This window comes from Castanea sativa, chromosome 5, assembly GCF_040712315.1.
Source record: "Castanea sativa cultivar Marrone di Chiusa Pesio chromosome 5, ASM4071231v1".
In the NCBI taxonomy this organism is placed as follows: Eukaryota; Viridiplantae; Streptophyta; class Magnoliopsida; order Fagales; family Fagaceae; genus Castanea; species Castanea sativa.
The window spans coordinates 30,240,678-30,259,469 of NC_134017.1; the positions used below are offsets into that span (position 1 = coordinate 30,240,678).

Here is an 18,792-nt window from a genome sequence, read left to right on the forward strand (position 1 = left end):
ATCGACATCGCCCCGACGCTTTGGCGCCCCGTATTTTTGGTCCGGGGCAGACTAAGCCCGCGCAGCGAGCGTCCTGGGCCGTCGTGAACGACAAGCCCGACGGAAGAAACAAAATAAAACGCGATGAAAAAGAAAGGGGTGCAACACGAGGACTTCCCAGGAGGTCACCCATCCTAGTACTACTCTCGCCCAAACACGCTTAACTGCGGAGTTCTGATGGGATCCGGTGCATTAGTGTTGGTATGATCGCACCCATCAGCATAAGCGCGTTTAATTCTTATAAAGGATCCGGATGCGGCGACGCACTTTAACACCACCGCATGCTCAGGTTCAACCCGAGGGGCTTCCGCGGATTTTTCGAGATCGACATCGCCCCGACGCTTTGGCGCCCCGTATTTTTGGTCCGGGGCAGACTAAGCCCGCGCAGCGAGCGTCCTGGGCCGTCGTGAACGACAGGCCCGACGGAAGAAATAAAATAAAACGCGATGAAAAAGAAAGGGGTGCAACACGAGGACTTCCCAGGAGGTCACCCATCCTAGTACTACTCTCGCCCAAACACGCTTAACTGCGGAGTTCTGATGGGATCCGGTGCATTAGTGTTGGTATGATCGCACCCATCAGCATAAGCGCGTTTAATTCTTATAAAGGATCCGGATGCATCGACGCACTTTAACACCACCGCATGCTCAGGTTCAACCCGAGGGGCTTCCGCGGATTTTTCGAGATCGACATCGCCCCGACGCTTTGGCGCCCCGTATTTTTGGTCAGGGGCAGACTAAGCCCGCGCAGCGAGCGTCCTGGGCCGTCGTGATCGACAAGCCCGACGGAAGAAACAAAATAAAACGCGATGAAAAAGAAAGGGGTGCAACACGAGGACTTCCCAGGAGGTCACCCATCCTAGTACTACTCTCGCCCAAACACGCTTAACTGCGGAGTTCTGATGGGATCCGGTGCATTAGTGTTGGTATGATCGCACCCATCAGCATAAGCGCGTTTAATTCTTATAAAGGATCCGGATGCAGCGACGCACTTTAACACCACCGCATGCTCAGGTTCAACCCGAGGGGCTTCCGCGGATTTTTCGAGATCGACATCGCCCCGACGCTTTGGCGCCCCGTATTTTTGGTCCGGGGCAGACTAAGCCCGCGCAGCGAGCGTCTTGGGCCGTCGTGAACGACAGGCCCGACGGAAGAAATAAAATAAAACGCGATGAAAAAGAAAGGGGTGCAACACGAGGACTTCCCAGGAGGTCACCCATCCTAGTACTACTCTCGCCCAAACACGCTTAACTGCGGAGTTCTGATGGGATCCGGTGCATTAGTGTTGGTATGATCGCACCCATCAGCATAAGCGCGTTTAATTCTTATAAAGGATCCGGATGCAGCGACGCACTTTAACACCACCGCATGCTCAGGTTCAACCCGAGGGGCTTCCGCGGATTTTTCGAGATCGACATCGCCCCGACGCTTTGGCGCCCCGTATTTTTGGTCGGGGGCAGACTAAGCCCGCGCCGCCAGCGTCCTGGGCCGTCGTGATCGACAAGCCCGACGGAAGAAACAAAATAAAACGCGATGAAAAAGAAAGGGGTGCAACACGAGGACTTCCCAGGAGGTCACCCATCCTAGTACTACTCTCGCCCAAACACGCTTAACTGCGGAGTTCTGATGGGATCCGGTGCATTAGTGTTGGTATGATCGCACCCATCAGCATAAGCGCGTTTAATTCTTATAAAGGATCCGGATGCGGCGACGCACTTTAACACCACCGCATGCTCAGGTTCAACCCGAGGGGCTTCCGCGGATTTTTCGAGATCGACATCACCAGACACATACCCCCCCATATTGTTGGTCCGGGGCAGACTAAGCCCGCGCAGCGAGCGTCCTGGGCCGTCGTGAACGACAAGCCCGACGGAAGAAACAAAATAAAACGCGATGAAAAAGAAAGGGGTGCAACACGAGGACTTCCCAGGAGGTCACCCATCCTAGTACTACTCTCGCCCAAACACGCTTAACTGCGGAGTTCTGATGGGATCCGGTGCATTAGTGTTGGTATGATCGCACCCATCAGCATAAGCGCGTTTAATTCTTATAAAGGATCCGGATGCAGCGACGCACTTTAACACCACCGCATGCTCAGGTTCAACCCGAGGGGCTTCCGCGGATTTTTCGAGATCGACATCGCCCCGACGCTTTGGCGCCCCGTATTTTTGGTCCGGGGCAGACTAAGCCCGCGCAACGAGCGTCCTGGGCCGTCGTGAACGACAAGCCCGACGGAAGAAATAAAATAAAACGCGATGAAAAAGAAAGGGGTGCAACACGAGGACTTCCCAGGAGGTCACCCATCCTAGTACTACTCTCGCCCAAACACGCTTAACTGCGGAGTTCTGATGGGATCCGGTGCATTAGTGTTGGTATGATCGCACCCATCAGCATAAGCGCGTTTAATTCTTATAAAGGATCCGGATGCAGCGACGCACTTTAACACCACCGCATGCTCAGGTTCAACCCGAGGGGCTTCCGCGGATTTTTCGAGATCGACATCGCCCCGACGCTTTGGCGCCCCGTATTTTTGGTCCGGGGCAGACTAAGCCCGCGCAGCGAGCGTCCTGGGCCGTCGTGATCGACAAGCCCGACGGAAGAAACAAAATAAAACGCGATGAAAAAGAAAGGGGTGCAACACGAGGACTTCCCAGGAGGTCACCCATCCTAGTACTACTCTCGCCCAAACACGCTTAAGTGCGGTTGTCTTTTTGTTTCGGGTGCTTTAGTGTTGGTATGATCGCACCCATCAGCATAAGCGCGTTTAATTCTTATAAAGGATCCGGATGCAGCGACGCACTTTAACACCACCGCATGCTCAGGTTCAACCCGAGGGGCTTCCGCGGATTTTTCGAGATCGACATCGCCCCGACGCTTTGGCGCCCCGTATTTTTGGTCGTGGGCAGACTTAGACCGCGCAGGTTGGGTCCTGGGCCGTCGTGAACGACAGGCCCGACGGAAGAAATAAAATAAAACGCGATGAAAAAGAAAGGGGTGCAACACGAGGACTTCCCAGGAGGTCACCCATCCTAGTACTACTCTCGCCCAAACACGCTTAACTGCGGAGTTCTGATGGGATCCGGTGCATTAGTGTTGGTATGATCGCACCCATCAGCATAAGCGCGTTTAATTCTTATAAAGGATCCGGATGCGGCGACGCACTTTAACACCACCGCATGCTCAGGTTCAACCCGAGGGGCTTCCGCGGATTTTTCGAGATCGACATCGCCCCGACGCTTTGGCGCCCCGTATTTTTGGACTGGGGCAGACTAACCCCGCGCAGCCAGCGTCCCGGGCCGTCGTGATCGACAAGCCCGACGGAAGAAACAAAATAAAACGCGATGAAAAAGAAAGGGGTGCAACACGAGGACTTCCCAGGAGGTCACCCATCCTAGTACTACTCTCGCCCAAACACGCTTAACTGCGGAGTTCTGATGGGATCCGGTGCATTAGTGTTGGTATGATCGCACCCATCAGCATAAGCGCGTTTAATTCTTATAAAGGATCCGGATGCGGCGACGCACTTTAACACCACCGCATGCTCAGGTTCAACCCGAGGGGCTTCCGCGGATTTTTCGAGATCGACATCGCCCGACGCTTTGGCGCCCCGTATTTTTGGTCGGGGCGGACTAAGCCCGCGCGCGGCCAGCGTCTGGGCCGTCGTGAACGACAGGCCCGACGGAAGAAATAAAATAAAACGCGATGAAAAAGAAAGGGGTGCAACACGAGGACTTCCCAGGAGGTCACCCATCCTAGTACTACTCTCGCCCAAACACGCTTAACTGCGGAGTTCTGATGGGATCCGGTGCATTAGTGTTGGTATGATCGCACCCATCAGCATAAGCGCGTTTAATTCTTATAAAGGATCCGGATGCTGCGACGCACTTTAACACCACCGCATGCTCAGGTTCAACCCGAGGGGCTTCCGCGGATTTTTCGAGATCGACATCGCCCCGACGCTTTGGCGCCCCGTATTTTTGGTCCGGTGCAGACTAAGCCCGCGCAGCTAGCTTCATGGGCCGTCGTGATCGACAAGCCCGACGGAAGAAACAAAATAAAACGCGATGAAAAAGAAAGGGGTGCAACACGAGGACTTCCCAGGAGGTCACCCATCCTAGTACTACTCTCGCCCAAACACGCTTAAGCTGCGGAGTTCGATGGGATCCGGTGCATTAGTGTTGGTATGATCGCACCCATCAGCATAAGCGCGTTTAATTCTTATAAAGGATCCGGATGCCGCGACGCACATTAACACCACCGCATGCTCAGGTTCAACCCGAGGGGCTTCCGCGGATTTTTCGAGATCGACATCGCCCCGACGCTTTGGCGCCCGTATTTTTGGTCGGGGCGGACTAAGCCCGCGCGGCGGCGTCACAGGCCGTCGTGAACGACAGGCCCGACGGAAGAAATAAAATAAAACGCGATGAAAAAGAAAGGGGTGCAACACGAGGACTTCCCAGGAGGTCACCCATCCTAGTACTACTCTCGCCCAAACACGCTTAACTGCGGAGTTCTGATGGGATCCGGTGCATTAGTGTTGGTATGATCGCACCCATCAGCATAAGCGCGTTTAATTCTTATAAAGGATCCGGATGCCGCGACGCACTTTAACACCACCGCATGCTCAGGTTCAACCCGAGGGGCTTCCGCGGATTTTTCGAGATCGACATCGCCCCGACGCTTTGGCGCCCCGTATTTTTGGTCCGAGGCAGACTAAGCCCGCGCAGCGAGCGTCCTGGGCCGTCGTGATCGACAAGCCCGACGGAAGAAACAAAATAAAACGCGATGAAAAAGAAAGGGGTGCAACACGAGGACTTCCCAGGAGGTCACCCATCCTAGTACTACTCTCGCCCAAACACGCTTAACTGCGGAGTTCTGATGGGATCCGGTGCATTAGTGTTGGTATGATCGCACCCATCAGCATAAGCGCGTTTAATTCTTATAAAGGATCCAGATGCAGCGACGCACTTTAACACCACCGCATGCTCAGGTTCAACCCGAGGGGCTTCCGCGGATTTTTCGAGATCGACATCGCCCGACGCTTTGGCGCCTTGTATTTTTTGTCCGGGGCGGACTAAGCCCGCGCACCCAGCCTCCTGGGCCGTCGTGAACGACAAGCCCGACGGAAGAAATAAAATAAAACGCGATGAAAAAGAAAGGGGTGCAACACGAGGACTTCCCAGGAGGTCACCCATCCTAGTACTACTCTCGCCCAAACACGCTTAACTGCGGAGTTCTGATGGGATCCGGTGCATTAGTGTTGGTATGATCGCACCCATCAGCATAAGCGCGTTTAATTCTTATAAAGGATCCGGATGCAGCGACGCACTTTAACACCACCGCATGCTCAGGTTCAACCCGAGGGGCTTCCGCGGATTTTTCGAGATCGACATCGCCCGACGCTTTGGCGCCCCGTATTTTTGGCCCGGGGCAGACTAAGCCCGCGCAACGAGCGTCCTGGGCCGTCGTGAACGACAGGCCCGACGGAAGAAATAAAATAAAACGCGATGAAAAAGAAAGGGGTGCAACACGAGGACTTCCCAGGAGGTCACCCATCCTAGTACTACTCTCGCCCAAACACGCTTAACTGCGGAGTTCTGATGGGATCCGGTGCATTAGTGTTGGTATGATCGCACCCATCAGCATAAGCGCGTTTAATTCTTATAAAGGATCCGGATGCAGCGACGCACTTTAACACCACCGCATGCTCAGGTTCAACCCGAGGGGCTTCCGCGGATTTTTCGAGATCGACATCGCCCCGACGCTTTGGCGCCCCGTATTTTTGGTCCGGGGCAGACTAAGCCCGCGCAGCGAGCGTCCCGGGCCGTCGTGAACGACAAGCCCGACGGAAGAAACAAAATAAAACGCGATGAAAAAGAAAGGGGTGCAACACGAGGACTTCCCAGGAGGTCACCCATCCTAGTACTACTCTCGCCCAAACACGCTTAACTGCGGAGTTCTGATGGGATCCGGTGCATTAGTGTTGGTATGATCGCACCCATCAGCATAAGCGCGTTTAATTCTTATAAAGGATCCGGATGCAGCGACGCACTTTAACACCACCGCATGCTCAGGTTCAACCCGAGGGGCTTCCGCGGATTTTTCGAGATCGACATCGCCCCGACGCTTTGGCGCCCCGTATTTTTGGTCAGCAGACGACTAAGCCCGCGCAGCGAGCGGCCTGGGCCGTCGTGAACGACAGGCCCGACGGAAGAAATAAAATAAAACGCGATGAAAAAGAAAGGGGTGCAACACGAGGACTTCCCAGGAGGTCACCCATCCTAGTACTACTCTCGCCCAAACACGCTTAACTGCGGAGTTCTGATGGGATCCGGTGCATTAGTGTTGGTATGATCGCACCCATCAGCATAAGCGCGTTTAATTCTTATAAAGGATCCGGATGCATCGACGCACTTTAACACCATCGCATGCTCAGGTTCAACCCGAGGGGCTTCCGCGGATTTTTCGAGATCGACATCGCCCCGACGCTTTGGCGCCCCGTATTTTTGGTCCGGGGCAGACTAAGCCCGCGCAACGAGCGTCCTGGGCCGTCGTGAACGACAAGCCCGACGGAAGAAATAAAATAAAACGCGATGAAAAAGAAAGGGGTGCAACACGAGGACTTCCCAGGAGGTCACCCATCCTAGTACTACTCTCGCCCAAACACGCTTAAAAGCGAAGTTCTGAAGGGATCCGGTGCATTAGTGTTGGTATGATCGCACCCATCAGCATAAGCGCGTTTAATTCTTATAAAGGATCCGGATGATGCGACGCACTTTAACACCACCGCATGCTCAGGTTCAACCCGAGGGGCTTCCGCGGATTTTTCGAGATCGACATCGCCCCGACGCTTTGGCGCCCCGTATTTTTGGTCAGGGCAGACTAAGCCCGCGCGGCCGAGCGTCTGGGCCGTCGTGAACGACAGGCCCGACGGAAGAAATAAAATAAAACGCGATGAAAAAGAAAGGGGTGCAACACGAGGACTTCCCAGGAGGTCACCCATCCTAGTACTACTCTCGCCCAAACACGCTTAACTGCGGAGTTCTGATGGGATCCGGTGCATTAGTGTTGGTATGATCGCACCCATCAGCATAAGCGCGTTTAATTCTTATAAATGATCCGGATGCAGCGACGCACTTTAACACCACCGCATGCTCAGGTTCAACCCGAGGGGCTTCCGCGGATTTTTCGAGATCGACATCGCCCCGACGCTTTGGCGCCCCGTATTTTTGGTCCGGGCAGACTAAGCCCGCGCAGCGAGCGTCCTGGGCCGTCGTGAACGACAAGCCCGACGGAAGAAACAAAATAAAACGCGATGAAAAAGAAAGGGGTGCAACACGAGGACTTCCCAGGAGGTCACCCATCCTAGTACTACTCTCGCCCAAACACGCTTAACTGCGGAGTTCTGATGGGATCCGGTGCATTAGTGTTGGTATGATCGCACCCATCAGCATAAGCGCGTTTAATTCTTATAAAGGATCCGGATGCAGCGACGCACTTTAACACCACCGCATGCTCAGGTTCAACCCGAGGGGCTTCCGCGGATTTTTCGAGATCGACATCGCCCCGACGCTTTGGCGCCCCGTATTTTTGGTCCGGGGCAGACTAAGCCCGCGCAGCGAGCGTCCTGGGCCGTCGTGAACGACAGGCCCGACGGAAGAAATAAAATAAAACGCGATGAAAAAGAAAGGGGTGCAACACGAGGACTTCCCAGGAGGTCACCCATCCTAGTACTACTCTCGCCCAAACACGCTTAACTGCGGAGTTCTGATGGGATCCGGTGCATTAGTGTTGGTATGATCGCACCCATCAGCATAAGCGCGTTTAATTCTTATAAAGGATCCGGATGCAGCGACGCACTTTAACACCACCGCATGCTCAGGTTCAACCCGAGGGGCTTCCGCGGATTTTTCGAGATCGACATCGCCCCGACGCTTTGGCGCCCCGTATTTTTGGTCCGGGGCAGACTAAGCCCGCGCGGCCGAGCGTCTGGGCCGTCGTGATCGACAAGCCCGACGGAAGAAACAAAATAAAACGCGATGAAAAAGAAAGGGGTGCAACACGAGGACTTCCCAGGAGGTCACCCATCCTAGTACTACTCTCGCCCAAACACGCTTAAGTGCGGAGTTCTGATGGGATCCGGTGCATTAGTGTTGGTATGATCGCACCCATCATCATAAGCGCGTTTAATTCTTATAAAGGATCCGGATGCAGCGACGCACTTTAACACCACCGCATGCTCAGGTTCAACCCGAGGGGCTTCCGCGGATTTTTCGAGATCGACATCGCCCGACGCTTTGGCGCCCCGTATTTTTGGTCGGGGCGGACTAAGCCCGCGCGGCCGAGCGTCCCGGTCCGTCGTGAACGACAGGCCCGACGGAAGAAATAAAATAAAACGCGATGAAAAAGAAAGGGGTGCAACACGAGGACTTCCCAGGAGGTCACCCATCCTAGTACTACTCTCGCCCAAACACGCTTAACTGCGGAGTTCTGATGGGATCCGGTGCATTAGTGTTGGTATGATCGCACCCATCAGCATAAGCGCGTTTAATTCTTATAAAGGATCCGGATGCTGCGACGCACTTTAACACCACCGCATGCTCAGGTTCAACCCGAGGGGCTTCCGCGGATTTTTCGAGATCGACATCGCCCCGACGCTTTGGCGCCCCGTATTTTTGGACCCGGACTCACTACGCCCGCCGACCGAGAGTCCTGGGCCGTCGTGAACGACAGGCCCGACGGAAGAAATAAAATAAAACGCGATGAAAAAGAAAGGGGTGCAACACGAGGACTTCCCAGGAGGTCACCCATCCTAGTACTACTCTCGCCCAAACACGCTTAACTGCGGAGTTCTGATGGGATCCGGTGCATTAGTGTTGGTATGATCGCACCCATCAGCATAAGCGCGTTTAATTCTTATAAAGGATCCGGATGCGGCGACGCACTTTAACACCACCGCATGCTCAGGTTCAACCCGAGGGGCTTCCGCGGATTTTTCGAGATCGACATCGCCCCGACGCTTTGGCGCCCCGTATTTTTGGTCCGGGGCAGACTAAGCCCGCGCAGCGAGCGTCCTGGGCCGTCGTGAACGACAAGCCCGACGGAAGAAACAAAATAAAACGCGATGAAAAAGAAAGGGGTGCAACACGAGGACTTCCCAGGAGGTCACCCATCCTAGTACTACTCTCGCCCAAACACGCTTAACTGCGGAGTTCTGATGGGATCCGGTGCATTAGTGTTGGTATGATCGCACCCATCAGCATAAGCGCGTTTAATTCTTATAAAGGATCCGGATGCTGCGACGCACTTTAACACCACCGCATGCTCAGGTTCAACCCGAGGGGCTTCCGCGGATTTTTCGAGATCGACATCGCCCCGACGCTTTGGCGCCCCGTATTTTTGGTCGGGGCGGACTAAGCCCGCGCGGCCGAGCGTCTGGGCCGTCGTGAACGACAGGCCCGACGGAAGAAATAAAATAAAACGCGATGAAAAAGAAAGGGGTGCAACACGAGGACTTCCCAGGAGGTCACCCATCCTAGTACTACTCTCGCCCAAACACGCTTAACTGCGGAGTTCTGATGGGATCCGGTGCATTAGTGTTGGTATGATCGCACCCATCAGCATAAGCGCGTTTAATTCTTATAAAGGATCCGGATGCAGCGACGCACTTTAACACCACCCCATGCTCAGGTTCAACCCGAGGGGCTTCCGCGGATTTTTCGAGATCGACATCGCCCCGACGCTTTGGCGCCCCGTATTTTTGGTAGGGGGCAGACTAAGCCCGCGCAGCGAGCGTCCTGGGCCGTCGTGATCGACAAGCCCGACGGAAGAAACAAAATAAAACGCGATGAAAAAGAAAGGGGTGCAACACGAGGACTTCCCAGGAGGTCACCCATCCTAGTACTACTCTCGCCCAAACACGCTTAACTGCGGAGTTCTGATGGGATCCGGTGCATTAGTGTTGGTATGATCGCACCCATCAGCATAAGCGCGTTTAATTCTTATAAAGGATCCGGATGCAGCGACGCACTTTAACACCACCGCATGCTCAGGTTCAACCCGAGGGGCTTCCGCGGATTTTTCGAGATCGACATCGCCCCGACGCTTTGGCGCCCCGTATTTTTGGTCCGGGGCAGACTAAGCCCGCGCAGCCAGCGTCCTGGGCCGTCGTGAACGACAGGCCCGACGGAAGAAATAAAATAAAACGCGATGAAAAAGAAAGGGGTGCAACACGAGGACTTCCCAGGAGGTCACCCATCCTAGTACTACTCTCGCCCAAACACTCTTAAAATCGGAATTCTGAAGGGATCCGGTGCATTAGTGTTGGTATGATCGCACCCATCAGCATAAGCGCGTTTAATTCTTATAAAGGATCCGGATGCTGCGACGCACTTTAACACCACCGCATGCTCAGGTTCAACCCGAGGGGCTTCCGCGGATTTTTCGAGATCGACATCGCCCCGACGCTTTGGCGCCCCGTATTTTTGGTACGGGGCGGACTAAGCCCGCGCGGCCGAGCGTCTGGGCCGTCGTGATCGACAAGCCCGACGGAAGAAACAAAATAAAACGCGATGAAAAAGAAAGGGGTGCAACACGAGGACTTCCCAGGAGGTCACCCATCCTAGTACTACTCTCGCCCAAACACGCTTAACTGCGGAGTTCTGATGGGATCCGGTGCATTAGTGTTGGTATGATCGCACCCATCAGCATAAGCGCGTTTAATTCTTATAAAGGATCCGGATGCGGCGACGCACTTTAACACCACCGCATGCTCAGGTTCAACCCGAGGGGCTTCCGCGGATTTTTCGAGATCGACATCGCCCCGACGCTTTGGCGCCCCGTATTTTTGGTCCGGGGCAGACTAAGCCCGCGCAGCGAGGGTCGTGTGGCGTCGTGAACGACAGGCCCGACGGAAGAAATAAAATAAAACGCGATGAAAAAGAAAGGGGTGCAACACGAGGACTTCCCAGGAGGTCACCCATCCTAGTACTACTCTCGCCCAAACACGCTTAACTGCGGAGTTCTGATGGGATCCGGTGCATTAGTGTTGGTATGATCGCACCCATCAGCATAAGCGCGTTTAATTCTTATAAAGGATCCGGATGCGGCGACGCACTTTAACACCACCGCATGCTCAGGTTCAACCCGAGGGGCTTCCGCGGATTTTTCGAGATCGACATCTCCCGACGCTTTGGCGCCCTGTAATTTTTGTCCGGGGCAGACTAAGCCCGCGCGGCCGAGCGTCTTGGGCCGTCGTGATCGACAAGCCCGACGGAAGAAACAAAATAAAACGCGATGAAAAAGAAAGGGGTGCAACACGAGGACTTCCCAGGAGGTCACCCATCCTAGTACTACTCTCGCCCAAACACGCTTAACTGCGGAGTTCTGATGGGATCCGGTGCATTAGTGTTGGTATGATCGCACCCATCAGCATAAGCGCGTTTAATTCTTATAAAGGATCCGGATGCGGCGACGCACTTTAACACCACCGCATGCTCAGGTTCAACCCGAGGGGCTTCCGCGGATTTTTCGAGATCGACATCGCCCCGACGCTTTGGCGCCCCGTATTTTTGGTCCGGGGCAGACTAAGCCCGCGCAGCGAGCGTCCTGGGCCGTCGTGAACGACAGGCCCGACGGAAGAAATAAAATAAAACGCGATGAAAAAGAAAGGGGTGCAACACGAGGACTTCCCAGGAGGTCACCCATCCTAGTACTACTCTCGCCCAAACACGCTTAACTGCGGAGTTCTGATGGGATCCGGTGCATTAGTGTTGGTATGATCGCACCCATCAGCATAAGCGCGTTTAATTCTTATAAAGGATCCGGATGCGGCGACGCACTTTAACACCACCGCATGCTCAGGTTCAACCCGAGGGGCTTCCGCGGATTTTTCGAGATCGACATCGCCCCGACGCTTTGGCGCCCCGTATTTTTGGTCGGGGCGGACTAAGCCCGCGCGGCCGAGCGTCCCGGGCCGTCGTGATCGACAAGCCCGACGGAAGAAACAAAATAAAACGCGATGAAAAAGAAAGGGGTGCAACACGAGGACTTCCCAGGAGGTCACCCATCCTAGTACTACTCTCGCCCAAACACGCTTAACTGCGGAGTTCTGATGGGATCCGGTGCATTAGTGTTGGTATGATCGCACCCATCAGCATAAGCGCGTTTAATTCTTATAAAGGATCCTGATGCAGAGACGCACTTTAACACCACCGCATGCTCAGGTTCAACCCGAGGGGCTTCCGCGGATTTTTCGAGATCGACATCGCCCCGACGCTTTGGCGCCCCGTATTTTTGGTCAGGTGCAGACTATGCCGCCCCCCCGAGCTTCCTTGGCCGTCGTGAACGACAGGCCCGACGGAAGAAATAAAATAAAACGCGATGAAAAAGAAAGGGGTGCAACACGAGGACTTCCCAGGAGGTCACCCATCCTAGTACTACTCTCGCCCAAACACGCTAAAAGGCGGAGATCTGAGGGGATCCGGTGCATTAGTGTTGGTATGATCGCACCCATCAGCATAAGCGCGTTTAATTCTTATAAAGGATCCGGAAGCGGCGTCTCACTAAAACACCACCGCATGCTCAGGTTCAACCCGAGGGGCTTCCGCGGATTTTTCGAGATCGACATCGCCCCGACGCTTTGGCGCCCCGTATTTTTGGTGCGGGGCCGCCTAAGCCCGCGCGGCCGAGCGTCTGGGCCGTCGTGATCGACAAGCCCGACGGAAGAAACAAAATAAAACGCGATGAAAAAGAAAGGGGTGCAACACGAGGACTTCCCAGGAGGTCACCCATCCTAGTACTACTCTCGCCCAAACACGCTTAACTGCGGAGTTCTGATGGGATCCGGTGCATTAGTGTTGGTATGATCGCACCCATCAGCATAAGCGCGTTTAATTCTTATAAAGGATCCGGATGCGGCGACGCACTTTAACACCACCGCATGCTCAGGTTCAACCCGAGGGGCTTCCGCGGATTTTTCGAGATCGACATCGCCCCGACGCTTTGGCGCCCCGTATTTTTGGTCCGGGGCAGACTAAGCCCGCGCTTCGTTCGTGGTGGTCCGTCGTGAACGACAGGCCCGACGGAAGAAATAAAATAAAACGCGATGAAAAAGAAAGGGGTGCAACACGAGGACTTCCCAGGAGGTCACCCATCCTAGTACTACTCTCGCCCAAACACGCTTAACTGCGGAGTTCTGATGGGATCCGGTGCATTAGTGTTGGTATGATCGCACCCATCAGCATAAGCGCGTTTAATTCTTATAAAGGATCCGGATGCTGCGACGCACTTTAACACCACCGCATGCTCAGGTTCAACCCGAGGGGCTTCCGCGGATTTTTCGAGATCGACATCGCCCCGACGCTTTGGCGCCCCGTATTTTTGGTCGGGTGCTGTATTTGACCGCTGAGGGTGGGTCGTGGGCCGTCGTGAACGACAAGCCCGACGGAAGAAATAAAATAAAACGCGATGAAAAAGAAAGGGGTGCAACACGAGGACTTCCCAGGAGGTCACCCATCCTAGTACTACTCTCGCCCAAACACGCTTAACTGCGGAGTTCTGATGGGATCCGGTGCATTAGTGTTGGTATGATCGCACCCATCAGCATAAGCGCGTTTAATTCTTATAAATGATGCTCGTGAGGCGACGCACTTTAACACCACCGCATGCTCAGGTTCAACCCGAGGGGCTTCCGCGGATTTTTCGAGATCGACATCGCCCCGACGCTTTGGCGCCCCGTATTTTTGGTCCGGGGCGGACTAAGCCCGCGCGGCCGAGCGTCCTGGGCCGTCGTGAACGACAAGCCCGACGGAAGAAACAAAATAAAACGCGATGAAAAAGAAAGGGGTGCAACACGAGGACTTCCCAGGAGGTCACCCATCCTAGTACTACTCTCGCCCAAACACGCTTAACTGCGGAGTTCTGATGGGATCCGGTGCATTAGTGTTGGTATGATCGCACCCATCAGCATAAGCGCGTTTAATTCTTATAAAGGATCCGGATGCGGCGACGCACTTTAACACCACCGCATGCTCAGGTTCAACCCGAGGGGCTTCCGCGGATTTTTCGAGATCGACATCGCCCCGACGCTTTGGCGCCCCGTATTTTTGGTCCGGGGCAGACTAAGCCCGCGCAGCGAGCGTCCTGGGCCGTCGTGAACGACAGGCCCGACGGAAGAAATAAAATAAAACGCGATGAAAAAGAAAGGGGTGCAACACGAGGACTTCCCAGGAGGTCACCCATCCTAGTACTACTCTCGCCCAAACACGCTTAACTGCGGAGTTCTGATGGGATCCGGTGCATTAGTGTTGGTATGATCGCACCCATCAGCATAAGCGCGTTTAATTCTTATAAAGGATCCGGATGCAGCGACGCACTTTAACACCACCGCATGCTCAGGTTCAACCCGAGGGGCTTCCGCGGATTTTTCGAGATCGACATCGCCCCGACGCTTTGGCGCCCCGTATTTTTGGTCCGGGGCAGACTAAGCCCGCGCAGCGAGCGTCCTGGGCCGTCGTGATCGACAAGCCCGACGGAAGAAACAAAATAAAACGCGATGAAAAAGAAAGGGGTGCAACACGAGGACTTCCCAGGAGGTCACCCATCCTAGTACTACTCTCGCCCAAACACGCTTAACTGCGGAGTTCTGATGGGATCCGGTGCATTAGTGTTGGTATGATCGCACCCATCAGCATAAGCGCGTTTAATTCTTATAAAGGATCCGGATGCAGCGACGCACTTTAACACCACCGCATGCTCAGGTTCAACCCGAGGGGCTTCCGCGGATTTTTCGAGATCGACATCGCCCCGACGCTTTGGCGCCCCGTATTTTTGGTCCGGGGCAGACTAAGCCCGCGCAGCGAGCGTCCTGGGCCGTCGTGAACGACAGGCCCGACGGAAGAAATAAAATAAAACGCGATGAAAAAGAAAGGGGTGCAACACGAGGACTTCCCAGGAGGTCACCCATCCTAGTACTACTCTCGCCCAAACACGCTTAACTGCGGAGTTCTGATGGGATCCGGTGCATTAGTGTTGGTATGATCGCACCCATCAGCATAAGCGCGTTTAATTCTTATAAAGGATCCGGATGCGGCGACGCACTTTAACACCACCGCATGCTCAGGTTCAACCCGAGGGGCTTCCGCGGATTTTTCGAGATCGACATCGCCCCGACGCTTTGGCGCCCCGTATTTTTGGTCCGGGGCAGACTAAGCCCGCGCAGCGAGCGTCCTGGGCCGTCGTGAACGACAGGCCCGACGGAAGAAATAAAATAAAACGCGATGAAAAAGAAAGGGGTGCAACACGAGGACTTCCCAGGAGGTCACCCATCCTAGTACTACTCTCGCCCAAACACGCTTAACTGCGGAGTTCTGATGGGATCCGGTGCATTAGTGTTGGTATGATCGCACCCATCAGCATAAGCGCGTTTAATTCTTATAAAGGATCCGGATGCCGCGACGCACTTTAACACCACCGCATGCTCAGGTTCAACCCGAGGGGCTTCCGCGGATTTTTCGAGATCGACATCGCCCCGACGCTTTGGCGCCCCGTATTTTTGGTCCGGGGCAGACTAAGCCCGCGCAGCGAGCGTCCTGGGCCGTCGTGAACGACAGGCCCGACGGAAGAAATAAAATAAAACGCGATGAAAAAGAAAGGGGTGCAACACGAGGACTTCCCAGGAGGTCACCCATCCTAGTACTACTCTCGCCCAAACACGCTTAACTGCGGAGTTCTGATGGGATCCGGTGCATTAGTGTTGGTATGATCGCACCCATCAGCATAAGCGCGTTTAATTCTTATAAAGGATCCGGATGCAGCGACGCACTTTAACACCACCGCATGCTCAGGTTCAACCCGAGGGGCTTCCGCGGATTTTTCGAGATCGACATCCCCCCGACGCTTTGGCGCCCCGTATTTTTGGTCCGGGACAGACTAAGCCCGCGCAGCGAGCGTCCTGGGCCGTCGTGAACGACAAGCCCGACGGAAGAAACAAAATAAAACGCGATGAAAAAGAAAGGGGTGCAACACGAGGACTTCCCAGGAGGTCACCCATCCTAGTACTACTCTCGCCCAAACACGCTTAACTGCGGAGTTCTGATGGGATCCGGTGCATTAGTGTTGGTATGATCGCACCCATCAGCATAAGCGCGTTTAATTCTTATAAATGATCCGGATGCAGCGACGCACTTTAACACCACCGCATGCTCAGGTTCAACCCGAGGGGCTTCCGCGGATTTTTCGAGATCGACATCGCCCCGACGCTTTGGCGCCCCGTATTTTTGGTCCGGGGCAGACTAAGCCCGCGTCCTGGGCCGTCGTGAACGACAAGCCCGACGGAAGAAATAAAATAAAACGCGATGAAAAAGAAAGGGGTGCAACACGAGGACTTCCCAGGAGGTCACCCATCCTAGTACTACTCTCGCCCAAACACGCTTAATTGCGGAGTTCTGATGGGATCCGGTGCATTAGTGTTGGTATGATCGCACCCATCAGCATAAGCGCGTTTAATTCTTATAAAGGATCCGGATGCAGCGACGCACTTTAACACCACCGCATGCTCAGGTTCAACCCGAGGGGCTTCCGCGGATTTTTCGAGATCGACATCGCCCCGACGCTTTGGCGCCCCGTATTTTTGGTCCGGGGCAGACTAAGCCCGCGCAGCGAGCGTCCTGGGCCGTCGTGATCGACAAGCCCGACGGAAGAAACAAAATAAAACGCGATGAAAAAGAAAGGGGTGCAACACGAGGACTTCCCAGGAGGTCACCCATCCTAGTACTACTCTCGCCCAAACACGCTTAACTGCGGAGTTCTGATGGGATCCGGTGCATTAGTGTTGGTATGATCGCACCCATCAGCATAAGCGCGTTTAATTCTTATAAAGGATCCGGATGCAGCGACGCACTTTAACACCACCGCATGCTCAGGTTCAACCCGAGGGGCTTCCGCGGATTTTTCGAGATCGACATCGCCCCGACGCTTTGGCGCCCCGTATTTTTGGTCCGGGGCAGACTAAGCCCGCGCAGCGAGCGTCCTGGGCCGTCGTGAACGACAGGCCCGACGGAAGAAATAAAATAAAACGCGATGAAAAAGAAAGGGGTGCAACACGAGGACTTCCCAGGAGGTCACCCATCCTAGTACTACTCTCGCCCAAACACGCTTAACTGCGGAGTTCTGATGGGATCCGGTGCATTAGTGTTGGTATGATCGCACCCATCAGCATAAGCGCGTTTAATTCTTATAAAGGATCCGGATGCAGCGACGCACTTTAACACCACCGCATGCTCAGGTTCAACCCGAGGGGCTTCCGCGGATTTTTCGAGATCGACATCGCCCCGACGCTTTGGCGCCCCGTATTTTTGGTCCGGGGCAGACTAAGCCCGCGCAGCGAGCGTCCTGGGCCGTCGTGATCGACAAGCCCGACGGAAGAAACAAAATAAAACGCGATGAAAAAGAAAGGGGTGCAACACGAGGACTTCCCAGGAGGTCACCCATCCTAGTACTACTCTCGCCCAAACACGCTTAACTGCGGAGTTCTGATGGGATCCGGTGCATTAGTGTTGGTATGATCGCACCCATCAGCATAAGCGCGTTTAATTCTTATAAAGGATCCGGATGCAGCGACGCACTTTAACACCACCGCATGCTCAGGTTCAACCCGAGGGGCTTCCGCGGATTTTTCGAGATCGACATCGCCCCGACGCTTTGGCGCCCCGTATTTTTGGTCCGGGGCAGACTAAGCCCGCGCAGCGAGCGTACTGGGCCGTCGTGAACGACAGGCCCGACGGAAGAAATAAAATAAAACGCGATGAAAAAGAAAGGGGTGCAACACGAGGACTTCCTCAGGAGGTCACCCATCCTAGTACTACTCTCGCCCAAACACGCTTAACTGCGGAGTTCTGATGGGATCCGGTGCATTAGTGTTGGTATGATCGCACCCATCAGCATAAGCGCGTTTAATTCTTATAAAGGATCCGGATGCAGCGACGCACTTTAACACCACCGCATGCTCAGGTTCAACCCGAGGGGCTTCCGCGGATTTTTCGAGATCGACATCGCCCCGACGCTTTGGCGCCCCGTATTTTTGGTCCGGGGCAAACTAAGCCCGCGCAGCGAGCGTCCTGGGCCGTCGTGATCGACAAGCCCGACGGAAGAAACAAAATAAAACGCGATGAAAAAGAAAGGGGTGCAACACGAGGACTTCCCAGGAGGTCACCCATCCTAGTACTACTCTCGCCCAAACACGCTTAACTGCGGAGTTCTGATGGGATCCGGTGCATTAGTGTTGGTATGATCGCACCCATCAGCATAAGCGCGTTTAATTCTTATAAAGGATCCGGATGCAGCGACGCACTTTAACACCACCGCATGCTCAGGTTCAACCCGAGGGGCTTCCGCGGATTTTTCGAGATCGACATCGCCCCGACGCTTTGGCGCCCCGTATTTTTGGTCCGGGGCAGACTAAGCCCGCGCAGCGAGCGTCCTGGGCCGTCGTGAACGACAAGCCCGACGGAAGAAATAAAATAAAACGCGATGAAAAAGAAAGGGGTGCAACACGAGGACTTCCCAGGAGGTCACCCATCCTAGTACTACTCTCGCCCAAACACGCTTAACTGCGGAGTTCTGATGGGATCCGGTGCATTAGTGTTGGTATGATCGCACCCATCAGCATAAGCGCGTTTAATTCTTATAAAGGATCCGGATGCAGCGACGCACTTTAACACCACCGCATGCTCAGGTTCAACCCGAGGGGCTTCCG

General features: G+C 54.5%; 51 non-coding genes and 1 pseudogene across 51 annotated transcripts; all 52 read right to left on the reverse strand.

Moving 5' to 3' along the window:
* Positions 1-135: 135 nt before the first annotated feature.
* Positions 136-254, reverse strand: LOC142637566 (5S ribosomal RNA). Its single transcript, XR_012844724.1, has one exon. It is a non-coding gene; the product is annotated as a 5S ribosomal RNA (ribosomal RNA).
* A 243-nt stretch (positions 255-497) lies between these two features.
* On the reverse strand, positions 498-616 carry LOC142637577 (5S ribosomal RNA). Its single transcript, XR_012844735.1, has one exon. It is a non-coding gene; the product is annotated as a 5S ribosomal RNA (ribosomal RNA).
* Positions 617-859: 243 nt separating this feature from the next.
* LOC142637589 (5S ribosomal RNA) lies at positions 860-978 on the reverse strand. Its single transcript, XR_012844746.1, has one exon. It is a non-coding gene; the product is annotated as a 5S ribosomal RNA (ribosomal RNA).
* Positions 979-1,221: 243 nt separating this feature from the next.
* On the reverse strand, positions 1,222-1,340 carry LOC142637601 (5S ribosomal RNA). Its single transcript, XR_012844757.1, has one exon. It is a non-coding gene; the product is annotated as a 5S ribosomal RNA (ribosomal RNA).
* A 243-nt stretch (positions 1,341-1,583) lies between these two features.
* On the reverse strand, positions 1,584-1,702 carry LOC142637613 (5S ribosomal RNA). The gene has a single exon (XR_012844768.1). It is a non-coding gene; the product is annotated as a 5S ribosomal RNA (ribosomal RNA).
* A 241-nt stretch (positions 1,703-1,943) lies between these two features.
* Positions 1,944-2,062, reverse strand: LOC142637625 (5S ribosomal RNA). Its single transcript, XR_012844782.1, has one exon. It is a non-coding gene; the product is annotated as a 5S ribosomal RNA (ribosomal RNA).
* Positions 2,063-2,305: 243 nt separating this feature from the next.
* LOC142637637 (5S ribosomal RNA) lies at positions 2,306-2,424 on the reverse strand. The gene has a single exon (XR_012844793.1). It is a non-coding gene; the product is annotated as a 5S ribosomal RNA (ribosomal RNA).
* Positions 2,425-2,667: 243 nt separating this feature from the next.
* On the reverse strand, positions 2,668-2,786 carry LOC142637695 (5S ribosomal RNA; annotated as a pseudogene).
* Positions 2,787-3,029: 243 nt separating this feature from the next.
* On the reverse strand, positions 3,030-3,148 carry LOC142637650 (5S ribosomal RNA). The gene has a single exon (XR_012844804.1). It is a non-coding gene; the product is annotated as a 5S ribosomal RNA (ribosomal RNA).
* A 243-nt stretch (positions 3,149-3,391) lies between these two features.
* Positions 3,392-3,510, reverse strand: LOC142637662 (5S ribosomal RNA). The gene has a single exon (XR_012844815.1). It is a non-coding gene; the product is annotated as a 5S ribosomal RNA (ribosomal RNA).
* Positions 3,511-3,752: 242 nt separating this feature from the next.
* On the reverse strand, positions 3,753-3,871 carry LOC142637673 (5S ribosomal RNA). Its single transcript, XR_012844826.1, has one exon. It is a non-coding gene; the product is annotated as a 5S ribosomal RNA (ribosomal RNA).
* A 243-nt stretch (positions 3,872-4,114) lies between these two features.
* LOC142637595 (5S ribosomal RNA) lies at positions 4,115-4,233 on the reverse strand. The gene has a single exon (XR_012844752.1). It is a non-coding gene; the product is annotated as a 5S ribosomal RNA (ribosomal RNA).
* A 240-nt stretch (positions 4,234-4,473) lies between these two features.
* On the reverse strand, positions 4,474-4,592 carry LOC142637685 (5S ribosomal RNA). The gene has a single exon (XR_012844831.1). It is a non-coding gene; the product is annotated as a 5S ribosomal RNA (ribosomal RNA).
* A 243-nt stretch (positions 4,593-4,835) lies between these two features.
* On the reverse strand, positions 4,836-4,954 carry LOC142637697 (5S ribosomal RNA). Its single transcript, XR_012844832.1, has one exon. It is a non-coding gene; the product is annotated as a 5S ribosomal RNA (ribosomal RNA).
* Positions 4,955-5,196: 242 nt separating this feature from the next.
* On the reverse strand, positions 5,197-5,315 carry LOC142637704 (5S ribosomal RNA). The gene has a single exon (XR_012844833.1). It is a non-coding gene; the product is annotated as a 5S ribosomal RNA (ribosomal RNA).
* Positions 5,316-5,557: 242 nt separating this feature from the next.
* LOC142637713 (5S ribosomal RNA) lies at positions 5,558-5,676 on the reverse strand. The gene has a single exon (XR_012844839.1). It is a non-coding gene; the product is annotated as a 5S ribosomal RNA (ribosomal RNA).
* Positions 5,677-5,919: 243 nt separating this feature from the next.
* LOC142637724 (5S ribosomal RNA) lies at positions 5,920-6,038 on the reverse strand. Its single transcript, XR_012844850.1, has one exon. It is a non-coding gene; the product is annotated as a 5S ribosomal RNA (ribosomal RNA).
* Positions 6,039-6,281: 243 nt separating this feature from the next.
* On the reverse strand, positions 6,282-6,400 carry LOC142637737 (5S ribosomal RNA). Its single transcript, XR_012844862.1, has one exon. It is a non-coding gene; the product is annotated as a 5S ribosomal RNA (ribosomal RNA).
* A 243-nt stretch (positions 6,401-6,643) lies between these two features.
* On the reverse strand, positions 6,644-6,762 carry LOC142637603 (5S ribosomal RNA). The gene has a single exon (XR_012844759.1). It is a non-coding gene; the product is annotated as a 5S ribosomal RNA (ribosomal RNA).
* Positions 6,763-7,004: 242 nt separating this feature from the next.
* On the reverse strand, positions 7,005-7,123 carry LOC142637748 (5S ribosomal RNA). Its single transcript, XR_012844873.1, has one exon. It is a non-coding gene; the product is annotated as a 5S ribosomal RNA (ribosomal RNA).
* Positions 7,124-7,365: 242 nt separating this feature from the next.
* LOC142637759 (5S ribosomal RNA) lies at positions 7,366-7,484 on the reverse strand. The gene has a single exon (XR_012844884.1). It is a non-coding gene; the product is annotated as a 5S ribosomal RNA (ribosomal RNA).
* A 243-nt stretch (positions 7,485-7,727) lies between these two features.
* LOC142637762 (5S ribosomal RNA) lies at positions 7,728-7,846 on the reverse strand. Its single transcript, XR_012844886.1, has one exon. It is a non-coding gene; the product is annotated as a 5S ribosomal RNA (ribosomal RNA).
* A 243-nt stretch (positions 7,847-8,089) lies between these two features.
* LOC142637556 (5S ribosomal RNA) lies at positions 8,090-8,208 on the reverse strand. Its single transcript, XR_012844715.1, has one exon. It is a non-coding gene; the product is annotated as a 5S ribosomal RNA (ribosomal RNA).
* A 242-nt stretch (positions 8,209-8,450) lies between these two features.
* LOC142637763 (5S ribosomal RNA) lies at positions 8,451-8,569 on the reverse strand. Its single transcript, XR_012844887.1, has one exon. It is a non-coding gene; the product is annotated as a 5S ribosomal RNA (ribosomal RNA).
* Positions 8,570-8,812: 243 nt separating this feature from the next.
* On the reverse strand, positions 8,813-8,931 carry LOC142637764 (5S ribosomal RNA). Its single transcript, XR_012844888.1, has one exon. It is a non-coding gene; the product is annotated as a 5S ribosomal RNA (ribosomal RNA).
* A 243-nt stretch (positions 8,932-9,174) lies between these two features.
* On the reverse strand, positions 9,175-9,293 carry LOC142637765 (5S ribosomal RNA). The gene has a single exon (XR_012844889.1). It is a non-coding gene; the product is annotated as a 5S ribosomal RNA (ribosomal RNA).
* A 242-nt stretch (positions 9,294-9,535) lies between these two features.
* LOC142637766 (5S ribosomal RNA) lies at positions 9,536-9,654 on the reverse strand. The gene has a single exon (XR_012844890.1). It is a non-coding gene; the product is annotated as a 5S ribosomal RNA (ribosomal RNA).
* Positions 9,655-9,897: 243 nt separating this feature from the next.
* Positions 9,898-10,016, reverse strand: LOC142637767 (5S ribosomal RNA). The gene has a single exon (XR_012844891.1). It is a non-coding gene; the product is annotated as a 5S ribosomal RNA (ribosomal RNA).
* Positions 10,017-10,259: 243 nt separating this feature from the next.
* On the reverse strand, positions 10,260-10,378 carry LOC142637588 (5S ribosomal RNA). Its single transcript, XR_012844745.1, has one exon. It is a non-coding gene; the product is annotated as a 5S ribosomal RNA (ribosomal RNA).
* Positions 10,379-10,621: 243 nt separating this feature from the next.
* LOC142637768 (5S ribosomal RNA) lies at positions 10,622-10,740 on the reverse strand. Its single transcript, XR_012844892.1, has one exon. It is a non-coding gene; the product is annotated as a 5S ribosomal RNA (ribosomal RNA).
* A 243-nt stretch (positions 10,741-10,983) lies between these two features.
* Positions 10,984-11,102, reverse strand: LOC142637770 (5S ribosomal RNA). Its single transcript, XR_012844894.1, has one exon. It is a non-coding gene; the product is annotated as a 5S ribosomal RNA (ribosomal RNA).
* A 243-nt stretch (positions 11,103-11,345) lies between these two features.
* LOC142637771 (5S ribosomal RNA) lies at positions 11,346-11,464 on the reverse strand. Its single transcript, XR_012844895.1, has one exon. It is a non-coding gene; the product is annotated as a 5S ribosomal RNA (ribosomal RNA).
* A 243-nt stretch (positions 11,465-11,707) lies between these two features.
* LOC142637772 (5S ribosomal RNA) lies at positions 11,708-11,826 on the reverse strand. Its single transcript, XR_012844896.1, has one exon. It is a non-coding gene; the product is annotated as a 5S ribosomal RNA (ribosomal RNA).
* A 243-nt stretch (positions 11,827-12,069) lies between these two features.
* On the reverse strand, positions 12,070-12,188 carry LOC142637773 (5S ribosomal RNA). Its single transcript, XR_012844897.1, has one exon. It is a non-coding gene; the product is annotated as a 5S ribosomal RNA (ribosomal RNA).
* A 243-nt stretch (positions 12,189-12,431) lies between these two features.
* LOC142637626 (5S ribosomal RNA) lies at positions 12,432-12,550 on the reverse strand. The gene has a single exon (XR_012844783.1). It is a non-coding gene; the product is annotated as a 5S ribosomal RNA (ribosomal RNA).
* A 243-nt stretch (positions 12,551-12,793) lies between these two features.
* LOC142637774 (5S ribosomal RNA) lies at positions 12,794-12,912 on the reverse strand. Its single transcript, XR_012844898.1, has one exon. It is a non-coding gene; the product is annotated as a 5S ribosomal RNA (ribosomal RNA).
* Positions 12,913-13,155: 243 nt separating this feature from the next.
* LOC142637775 (5S ribosomal RNA) lies at positions 13,156-13,274 on the reverse strand. The gene has a single exon (XR_012844899.1). It is a non-coding gene; the product is annotated as a 5S ribosomal RNA (ribosomal RNA).
* Positions 13,275-13,517: 243 nt separating this feature from the next.
* On the reverse strand, positions 13,518-13,636 carry LOC142637776 (5S ribosomal RNA). The gene has a single exon (XR_012844900.1). It is a non-coding gene; the product is annotated as a 5S ribosomal RNA (ribosomal RNA).
* A 244-nt stretch (positions 13,637-13,880) lies between these two features.
* On the reverse strand, positions 13,881-13,999 carry LOC142637777 (5S ribosomal RNA). Its single transcript, XR_012844901.1, has one exon. It is a non-coding gene; the product is annotated as a 5S ribosomal RNA (ribosomal RNA).
* Positions 14,000-14,242: 243 nt separating this feature from the next.
* On the reverse strand, positions 14,243-14,361 carry LOC142637778 (5S ribosomal RNA). Its single transcript, XR_012844902.1, has one exon. It is a non-coding gene; the product is annotated as a 5S ribosomal RNA (ribosomal RNA).
* Positions 14,362-14,604: 243 nt separating this feature from the next.
* On the reverse strand, positions 14,605-14,723 carry LOC142637779 (5S ribosomal RNA). Its single transcript, XR_012844903.1, has one exon. It is a non-coding gene; the product is annotated as a 5S ribosomal RNA (ribosomal RNA).
* A 243-nt stretch (positions 14,724-14,966) lies between these two features.
* Positions 14,967-15,085, reverse strand: LOC142637781 (5S ribosomal RNA). The gene has a single exon (XR_012844905.1). It is a non-coding gene; the product is annotated as a 5S ribosomal RNA (ribosomal RNA).
* Positions 15,086-15,328: 243 nt separating this feature from the next.
* LOC142637782 (5S ribosomal RNA) lies at positions 15,329-15,447 on the reverse strand. The gene has a single exon (XR_012844906.1). It is a non-coding gene; the product is annotated as a 5S ribosomal RNA (ribosomal RNA).
* Positions 15,448-15,690: 243 nt separating this feature from the next.
* Positions 15,691-15,809, reverse strand: LOC142637783 (5S ribosomal RNA). The gene has a single exon (XR_012844907.1). It is a non-coding gene; the product is annotated as a 5S ribosomal RNA (ribosomal RNA).
* Positions 15,810-16,052: 243 nt separating this feature from the next.
* LOC142637784 (5S ribosomal RNA) lies at positions 16,053-16,171 on the reverse strand. The gene has a single exon (XR_012844908.1). It is a non-coding gene; the product is annotated as a 5S ribosomal RNA (ribosomal RNA).
* Positions 16,172-16,405: 234 nt separating this feature from the next.
* Positions 16,406-16,524, reverse strand: LOC142637550 (5S ribosomal RNA). The gene has a single exon (XR_012844709.1). It is a non-coding gene; the product is annotated as a 5S ribosomal RNA (ribosomal RNA).
* A 243-nt stretch (positions 16,525-16,767) lies between these two features.
* On the reverse strand, positions 16,768-16,886 carry LOC142637785 (5S ribosomal RNA). Its single transcript, XR_012844909.1, has one exon. It is a non-coding gene; the product is annotated as a 5S ribosomal RNA (ribosomal RNA).
* Positions 16,887-17,129: 243 nt separating this feature from the next.
* Positions 17,130-17,248, reverse strand: LOC142637501 (5S ribosomal RNA). The gene has a single exon (XR_012844663.1). It is a non-coding gene; the product is annotated as a 5S ribosomal RNA (ribosomal RNA).
* A 243-nt stretch (positions 17,249-17,491) lies between these two features.
* Positions 17,492-17,610, reverse strand: LOC142637502 (5S ribosomal RNA). Its single transcript, XR_012844664.1, has one exon. It is a non-coding gene; the product is annotated as a 5S ribosomal RNA (ribosomal RNA).
* A 243-nt stretch (positions 17,611-17,853) lies between these two features.
* LOC142637565 (5S ribosomal RNA) lies at positions 17,854-17,973 on the reverse strand. The gene has a single exon (XR_012844723.1). It is a non-coding gene; the product is annotated as a 5S ribosomal RNA (ribosomal RNA).
* A 243-nt stretch (positions 17,974-18,216) lies between these two features.
* On the reverse strand, positions 18,217-18,335 carry LOC142637503 (5S ribosomal RNA). The gene has a single exon (XR_012844665.1). It is a non-coding gene; the product is annotated as a 5S ribosomal RNA (ribosomal RNA).
* Positions 18,336-18,578: 243 nt separating this feature from the next.
* On the reverse strand, positions 18,579-18,697 carry LOC142637504 (5S ribosomal RNA). The gene has a single exon (XR_012844666.1). It is a non-coding gene; the product is annotated as a 5S ribosomal RNA (ribosomal RNA).
* Positions 18,698-18,792: the final 95 nt, after the last annotated feature.